The sequence below is a fragment of the Lactuca virosa genome, chromosome 3 (genome assembly GCF_052849685.1).
Source record: "Lactuca virosa cultivar CGN04683 chromosome 3, Lactuca_virosa_CGN04683_v6, whole genome shotgun sequence".
NCBI classification, from domain to species: Eukaryota; Viridiplantae; Streptophyta; class Magnoliopsida; order Asterales; family Asteraceae; genus Lactuca; species Lactuca virosa.
The window spans coordinates 87,016,270-87,026,350 of NC_136428.1; the positions used below are offsets into that span (position 1 = coordinate 87,016,270).

The window sequence follows — 10,081 nt, forward strand, 5'->3', positions numbered from 1 at the left end:
CATATGGAGATTATAGATGATATTAGGGCTTGAATAGTATTTCTTGTGTGTTCTAACGAGTTACAGAGATGAATATATATAGGTAGAATACATATTTGACAGTGAGGAAATTTAGGAGCTAAAATAGCTTGTACAATATAACTGGTGTACAGTTGGTACACAACTGGCTGATCTAATTACAAGGAGTTTACTTATTTATTCAGCAATCAATTGTGTAATTCCATTAGGTCGTAATACTTAGCGGATTGACGATGGAGATCAGCGACGATTGCTTGATGATGGAGACCAATGACGCTATGAAGTATAGATTGTATATGGAAATAAACATCGGAAAAAAAGATAGTAAAAAAGATGTGGGTAGTCGGCTTGTCGGGATCATCGTCGCGAGTCATAATCTTGTAGCGATATTTACGACACAAAAGGGTAAATTGGGGCCAAGTAAGTTGATGAAGCGGGTGTGCAGTGGAAAGGGGGATGAAGGAACTGCAACTCCACTGTGAAGTTGGAGGGAAGATATTTAATCGACAGTGAAAATGGCAGATGAGGAGGAAGAATGGAGGAAGGATGTGGTGAAAATAGAGGAAACAGTCGACCAAACTAGAACAAGCAAGAAATAGATAGGCAAGTAATTAAGTGGGTGGGACCCATATGAGTTTTTTACTAAATAATTTTTCTATTTAACAAAATTTGATGATAATATTTGTAAAGGTAAAACTGCAATTTTATATTCAATAGGGCCCAAATACACAACAAAATAAAGTTTAAGGGACCGATGGAGTTAATAAAATACCTCTTACCACCATTCCTATAATTTACTCAAAAATAAAAAGATACTTTGTTATTAATGTTAGCCCTAAGCCCCTCAATGAATTTGGGCCTTGGGCTTAGTATTTGAATGAGAGGTGATTATGGACATTCAACAGTAGTTCTACAAGATCTATGGATTTGACATGCACTTTTTAGTATTTTCGGTTCGAACAATGACATCAATATTCTTGTTTAGTTCAAGTCTATGTTATTCAATGACATCTTAAATAGAATATCACCAACATATCCTTTTGAAGTTATGTTTTTAAACATGAAATTTTATTAAAAAAACAGATAGCAGAAACTAGCCAAGAACAAAAATTACGTCATGAAATGAGCAACACACATAGCTAGTTGAAAGTTTTGAACCCACTTAACTCAATTAAATTTCTTAGATCTACCATTACACCAAAAGAAAGACTAAGGCACTATTTTATCAAAAATACATGCCGCTCTTGGTTTAACAACTCCAAACAACCAAGTATTCTTGAAGTTCCAAATATATCACCATAAGAAAGAATGAAATTCCGTTTAAAGTTAATGGAGTACAATACAAGCATAAATAACTAATGAGATATATCACAAACATGCTACATTTGTTAAATCATTCACATATCCACAAGATGAAAAACGAAGTATGTTTCAATGTAACGTAAGAATCAACAAGAATTGATGTTGAATGAACATTTGGTGTCCTTAATAAACATTGGCATATACATAGTAGCAAGCATTGTTTCTAAAAAATAGAAACATAATGTATGTTTGCATCGTGTTGCATAATAAGGTTTTAGAAGACAAAGGTAGAGTATTTTGTAGCTTTGGTAAAGTCAATATACAATCCAAACTTGAAAAACTTGAAACTTGAAACTGATCTACGACAATATCAAGTTAATCGTTGGGAGATACGTAACAAAATACGCAAAATTAAAATTTTTGTTCTGATTTGGTGAAACATATTTTTTCAAAAGAAGACGTAACAGTGACCAAAACTAGATACTTGTAGTTTCCTTTTAAAATATTATAATTTTTTTTAATTATTATGAATGTTAGGGGTCAAGATCCCGAAACATGTCCAGGATCCCGGATGTTAAAGTGGAATCAGGATCCTGAAACATATGTTTTAACAAGTAGGATCCTGAATATTACCAATATTATTTCCTAACAAGATTGACGAATATATTTCTTGTTTATTATTTACATGTGTAGAAATAGTAAACACAAGACGCGTCTACACATAAGAATTGTTCCAGTCAAACTTAAACCCCAAAGTTACCAAGTCAAGGCAACGTACAAGAGTTTGTTCAATAGGATCCCGAGAATATCAGACATCTAATTAGTCAACTTAGGTTATAAATACATATGTATAAATCACAAAACACACATCTAAAGAAACCGAATCACTTGTACTCATATTCTCAAACACACTTCTGTAATTTACATTTCAATTAATAAGATTAAACAATGTAAGTGATTATTATCACATCCCAATGTTTTATACCGGAGATCCTAGCAGACATCAATGGATTTCCTTGTAAGATCACTCGTGTCACTTTCATTTCATTTTCACATTCATATTGGCTGCAACACCACAATCTCTCATACAATTTGGTTGATATTTCCTTAATCATTTTTTGACTAAAACAATGATGCAGGCTAACTTTTTAATTATATATATATATATATATATATATATATATATATATATATATATATATATATATATATATTAAATGAGAGTTGGCTTGTGAATAGTAACCGGATGAGGCTAAAGTTATTGTTCATTATATATATATATATATATATATATATATATATATATATATATATATATATATATATATATATATATATATATTAAATGGGAGCTAAGCCAGTTACTGTTCGTCAGCAGAGGCTAAAGTTATGGCTCGCCGCTTTCTCTTTTAATTGATGATTGTCGCCTCATCTCTCTTGCATATTCAATTATCACACATATTACACTCCTTCACAATCCTAGAGGTTGTTTAAGCTGGGTCAAATCTCTCATCTTCCCTACTTCTCATGGAAGTGATCGAAGGAACCATCTGTTTTCTTCTCGATCACCATCGAACCATCTAACCACCGATATCCCCTATAATCGTACATGCACCACCATATCACCATCCCCTCATCTATTGTTTTGGTTGGTGTTTGTAAAGAAATAAATTCATGAATTAAGGCATACGTAGATGGAGGAGAGGAAAGGCAGCAAAACCGCCGCCACCTGCAACAACGGTTAAAGTGGGGGTTGTTAAGATTAACCTTAACCCACAACTATTCATCAACGCCGCCCTAGACAATGTCGACGACTTGATCGAGATTTTGTTCGATCATCTTTACCAGTTAGTCTCTATCATCATTTACTGATTTTTAGTATCCACTGTAAATTCTGATTTCTTTTTAACACGCATGTTCGTCACCATAAGTTGCCAAAGCAATTGGGATCCCATCCATTCATATCTCAAAGAGTACGTCACCATCCATCTCCCTTTTTGATGCGCAAAACCATGTGATTAGAGATTAATTGTACTTAATTGGTAATCTCTACACATGTTTTCTGATTTTGCAGTAACTATTATTTAGGAATCGATGCATCATTTTGCAGCTCTCAAATGTGATAACTTGACATCTCTAATGACATTCAATTTAAATCCATTTCCCTTTTATTGATTCTGTAACATAGCATGTTGTTGGATTGATCGATTTTTCCTTTCATTTGTTTGTATTGTTTGCTTTACTATGTCATTTTTTCTTTTTGAATTATTACTTTGAACCTATTTACATAGTTTTGAAAATTCTTTATTCAAATTATGTGTGACATATTTCAATTTAGGTTGTCTTTTTATGCTTATATTCATCCAATTATATAATATGTCTTATATATTCTAATTTGTTTCAGGTTAATAAATAGTATGATGTTGTCAAAGGTTTCTACGAGTATGATTGGGGGGAAACATTCCATTTTATCCCAAGGTTGAAATCTTATATCCTTATTCTTTAAATTAACTTACTAGATGGAAATGAGAATCCCTTAGAAAGAGCATTAAGAGACATGAACAATTTCTTGCATTATAACTAGGCTTGAAGCCTAGATAAATGGTGATGGATGTTGGATGTGGAATTGGTGGATCATTGAGGGAAATTGATAATTTAGGTAACTAACTTAAACTCATTACTCATGGCTAATAATGTTGTTTTTTTGTTTGACTATTTGACTTTCTTCCTTGCTTCTCACACCACAACATCTATAAAGGGCATAAACAACAATGAATATTAGATAATATGAGGAAATTCAAATCATCTTATGGTAGTAGAATGTATCATAAAATTTTCTCGAAAACTTATAATATTTTATGTTTCTATATTTTTTTCAGCCATTGAATCGTGTTGCAAGAGTGGAACGGATGTGCAACTTTACAAAGATCAATTTATTGTCTTGTATTATATGTTAAAAGAAATGTATATAATTTTAGATTTTGGGTGCATATGATATGACATGATTGTAATTTTGTTTGTTAATGTTGTAGGGCAGCGTCATGAAGATGACATTTTGCTGATAACAATTTGAATGCAATTTATGCAATTGAGGCTACTTGTCATGCTCTAGATGCAGTATATAAATGTTGTTTGTCAATATCAGTTTTACTATTTTTTGTATTTATCTTATATCTAACTATAATTTTATATTTATGTCTTTATATAATATGGGATGTTACAAGGAGATTTATAGAGTTTTGAAGTGTCGCCAGTCATTTTTTGTATATGAGTGGTGCATGACTTATGCATTTGAGACGAATAACCGAGACTACCAAAAAATCAAGGTAAACAAAGTCAGATGCCATAGAGTATTATATTATGACATTTTAAGAAAAATCCATAGATCAAAATTGATTTTTATGATAACAGGCTAAATTTGATATTGGTGTTGGACTTTTGGATATAAGGTCAACAAGACAATGCCTTGCATCTGTAAAAGAAGCTGTTTTTGTGTGTTTAGTTGGATAGAGTCATGTTTTCTTAATTAACTTCAGTAAGATGTAAATATTATCAATTTATAAAAGATATTAAATTTTAAAGATTTGGAGCAGACATGGTCCTTTACAACTCTCACGGATTATAACATCTAGAGTTCTTTCTTATTGATTGTGCAAGTTACTCATATTTTACATTATGAGGATGTTATTTTGATTGTGATGCTTTTGATGGCATTGGCAAGGAAATAAAACCAATACAAGCTCATTTGTCGCAAGTGAGTTCTTTTTGTTATTTGTTCTGTAGATCTATAAGAGGTTTCTCGAATTCCAAGGTGATAGGTATTGGCTTTTCCTTTAAAGACATAATGGGGATAGATGAATAAGAACTCCACCTTAAGGTTTGTGAAATTATTAGTTTATAATATATATGTCAAATACTTGAGGTTCATTTTTTTTAATATTCTTTCTAATATTACATCTTTTAGGCAAGGGAAAAGAAGAAGAATGCTCGAGAGTCAATGAGTAAAGAGAAAATAGACACATTTGATAATGAAATTTTATAAATTTTATCCTGCAGCACCTGACACCCTTGATGTCTTAAAATCTAGGTTTGTTACTCTTTTTTTATTAAAAAATGTTCACATACTGTCAAAAGTTCTTTCTTAAAATTGCAACTCCGTGAAAGTCCAAGAAAAAATAACACAATTGTCATTGTTTAAGGTCATTGACATAATGCGAATTTGTATTCAAGAGTAATAGAAAACATTTACTTCATATGTTGCAGTTCTTAAGGGAAAAACCATGTGGTTAAGTCATATTTACTAAGTTTAGATAAAATGATGTTTGGATAGATCATATTAACCATATTTTTCCTTGATTTTGACCCTCAATGCAACAAAACAAATTTCCCCTTGATTTAGGTCATCAACTTGGGTCCCATTAGGTGGATTAAGTCAAAAACATACTAACCGTATTACACATGTTTACCTTCCAGTAATCTGCATATTTAGTTTGCATATTCAGATAGAATGTCAATAGAAAACTACTTTGGTTTGAGTTTGACATTCAGAAAGTTAACTATTACCAAAGTAGGTTCCTATTGAAATTCTATCAGAATATGCAACCTAAATGTGCATATTACTGAAACAATACCCACACATGAATCAGTGGTAAAGTGAATTGATATAACACTGCTTTTCATAGAAGTCTACTTTTTTTTAATCTTCATTGATATAGCACTGCTTTTGTACTTTCATTTTCTTCACCATGACCTATTGTTGTACTTTCATTAGATAAAAAATGAATGAAGCGTCTGTAGAAGAAGCCTGTTGTTCAACACTCTTTTGTATTAGAGGGATCTATCAATGTAAATTGTCTTTTGTTTACCTATTTTCTCTTCTTATGTAATCCTTCTTTGTTTAATATTTTTCTTTTTCGTGAATTGTAACCATCAACATATGTAATATAATCCTACGATTCTAAAGAAAAATACAAATCACTTCCACCCCATATGAAATATGGACATCCTTCTATTTATTGTTAATATTTTTTTGTTCTAAGTTAATGGGAAATTTGAACAATCATTAATGTTATATTCTTTTGTTGTAAAGTTTAGAAGATATATATATATATATATATATATATATATATATATATATATATATATATATATATATATATATATATATATATATATATATAGGGAAGGGTTATTTGGAAAACAAAAAAACCCTAAAAATCATAAAAATGCATAAAAAAAATACCTAGACATTACAAAACTTTTTTTTGAATTTTTTTTATCAAAAAATCGCAGCCTTTTTGACAATTTCGCTGAAAAAAAATAAAATATATTTTTCTTTTCTTTTTTTTTTTTTGCACAAAATTTTTTTTTTCAAAAAAAATTTCAACGATTTTTTGATAAAAAATTCAAAAAAAAGTTTTGTGATCTCTAAGTATTTTTTTTATGCATTTTTATGTTTTTTTAGGGTTTTTTTGTTTTCCATAGAACCTAAACCTATATGTTAATATTTATTGTCCATGTAAGCAATATTTGGTTAAAAAACAGTTATTAAACTGTGTGTTAATAGTTTTATTAGTCAGTTAGATTTTGAGTTAGTTTTTCTTTCCTGTATATAAGTTTGTATGTTGGAGATTCAAGTAATCAATACAAAAATCGTTTTCTCCTTTCTCTTGTTAGTTCTCTAATTCAACATATATATATATATATATATATATATATATATATATATATATATATATATATATATATATATATATATATATAAATGCCCTACGAACTTTCTAGGATTTACCCGTTGAGTCCCTAAAGTTTTTTTCGGACTTTATGGGTTCCTAAACTAGGATATGACCTGTCAAACTATAATAGCCGGTTCAGTGACCTTTTAGACCAAAAAACTCACATTGTGCCCCTATAAAGCCAAAAAAATATGTTTGAGGATCAATTTGTACGAAAAGAAACTCTCCTTTTTTTCTAAAGTCGATTCACACTCAATTCGTACCCTCATGAACCAACTGCTCATCAACGTTTTATTCAACCATTACAGCCACCATAACCCACCTTAATCACCATCAAATCAATATCACAACAGCCCAATCCCAACACCCTTAATCCTCCCCTTTTTCTCGTGAAATAAGCCACCATTGGAGCACCCATAACCCACAAAAACCACCAGTCAGCCACCATAACCAATCACCTGCAAATTGAAGAAAAAAAAAGATTAACCCTCGTTTTCTCTATGAACCTCATCAAACCCATGCATCCTTCTCAACCTCGCATCCATCAAACCTACAACTCGGAGGGAGAAGGAGAAGTATCTTGTGCGATTTTGAACAGAGAAGAAGGAAGGAGGGGTTCAATTCCTTGAAGAGCTGAAATCGAATCAAAGAAAATAGTGGAAGGGGGTTGTGATCGAGAATCGATTAGAAGGGGAAGAGGGTTGTGATCTTCGGTGAGTATATGTGACGATCGAGGGTGAAGGCGGAAAGAAGAGCATCGATCGATTTCTTAGGAGGGTACGAATTGAGTGTGAATCGGCTTTAGAAGAAAAGAATGAGGGTTTTTTTGGTACGAATTGATCCCCGAACTTATTTTTTTGGCTTTATAAGGGGCACAATGTGAGTTTTTTTGGTCTAAAAGGTCACTGTCGCATGGTGAACTGGCTATTACAGGTTGACAGTGACTAGAAGAGCAGGTCATATCCTAGTTTAGGGACCCATAAAGCCCGACAAAAACTTTAGGGACTCAACGGGTAAACCCTAAAAAGTTCGTAGGGCATTTGTGTCATTTCCCCTATATATATATATATATATATATATATATATATATATATATATATATATATATATATATATATATATATATATATATATATATATAGAGAGAGAGAGAGAGAGAGAGAGAGAGATAAACAAATTGGAAAGGATAATGCATTAAAGACTTCTATAAAAACATAAGAGGAAAAATTTACAAAAGCGCTACATAAGGTTTCTATAATAAATGATCCCACCACATGTTATGAAATTTGCTCCTATAATTACGAATCCAAAAAATGAAAAATACATTATGTAACGTCCGCATTTCTCGCTAAGCATTAATAAGATGATGTAATGGTAATGGTAAAAAATTGTAACCTTTTATGGAATAAATAAAAATAATTATTCAAGTATTAGATGATTTATGTATAATTATATCTAATATACATGCTTATGGCGATACAATAAAATATGATTAAAATATGCATCTTAAATAGAATAATAATTAGGACGAATAGCCTTGATGAAAGATGAAGTAGTCGCAATGAGGATTTTAAGGATATAAGAAATGCTTAAATTTGACTTCGGAGGAAGAAGTTATGATCATTTGAAGATTCACATTCAAACTGATAAGGCATAGTGTGTCGTAAAAAGTGAATTTTAGAAAAGTTGCTTATTAGCCTAAGCAATCTAAACGATAATTGTAGTAATCGTAAAACTGAGAGTGTTTATATAGAGAACGTCTAAATCTGACTTCGTATGATTTTTCGAAGTTTTAGCGCTACTGTGTTAGCACATAAATCGAATTTTAAATCGGTCGATTTTTTAGCCGAAACAATCTAAACGAGAATTGAAGATCTTCTAAAAATGAGTCCAACGATATAAATACATTTGAAATAGAGTATGTATGTAAAAGTTATGAATTTTACACAGTTGTTAACAATGTAATCTTCATAGACTGTTAAATTTAAGATCGGCTAAGAATTAGCCGACACGGTCTAAATAAAAGTTGTAATACTCAGAAATACCTACGTGAAAATATTCAGAACATCAAAAATGGAGTTCGTATGTCTGAGATGTAAAGTTTTGAATTTTTTGGTCACACGTACCACCTGCCACGGTGCTCTAGCCATTAAACAACACATGTTCGCACCACAACGGCCAACCAAAGCCAGGGTGCGGCGCGTACCTGGTTTGGGCGCGACGCGCTTTGGTGAATTTCAGCCTATATATACCATGTAGTGTCTCATTTGATCTCCACACAATTCCCACTCCTTCTCTCGATTTCTCTCGATTTTAGTCCCATTTCCTTTAGTTTTTAGTCTTTGGCGAAGCCCTGAGGCCCCTAGGAGCCCGGTAATTAGAATTGATGTGTGTGAAACAAACTAGTTTTAATCCTATTACTTTAAACACAAATTAAACACACGAAAGGCAGTGTACCTATCGATAGTAGTTTAGTTCAAGCAAGTAGGGTATCGAACACTGGGAACGATAACAGCTAAAATTAATACTAATATTATCTAAATAAAACAATTAATAAAAGAGGGGGTTCTCTAGTTTTGCAAGACTAGAAACTTAAACAATCAATTTAACACTTAAACAAAGACAATTAACAACTAAGAAGAACAAGAAAGGACAACTAGATTCAATGATAAAAGAGACTTCTGTTTAGATTTGATTCACTTATTCTTATGGTTGATTTCGTGGCAAGTGCAATGGATCAATATATCAATGGTTACCGATTCCTAATATGATTGGGTTCATGTTCACTATTACCAATCCTTTAGTAGACAAGTTAATTCAAACAGTGGCCAGTTGATTAAACTAACAAGTTTCCTAGTGTTCAGTTCGTATCAAGTAAGACTTGTAATAATAGCTAATCAAATTTGTTCAATTCAATCAACTCATATGTGGTTGTTCATCACACATGCTCACACATTGATTTACATATTTTCTAGTTAATCCCAGTTTCATGTTCACTATTCCTAGGCATACAATCTTGTATTCTC

The 10,081-nt window shown here is 31.5% G+C and overlaps 1 pseudogene; it reads left to right on the forward strand.

Moving 5' to 3' along the window:
* Positions 1 to 251: 251 nt before the first annotated feature.
* On the forward strand, positions 252 to 5,362 carry LOC145163766 (cycloartenol-C-24-methyltransferase-like; annotated as a pseudogene).
* Positions 5,363 to 10,081: the final 4,719 nt, after the last annotated feature.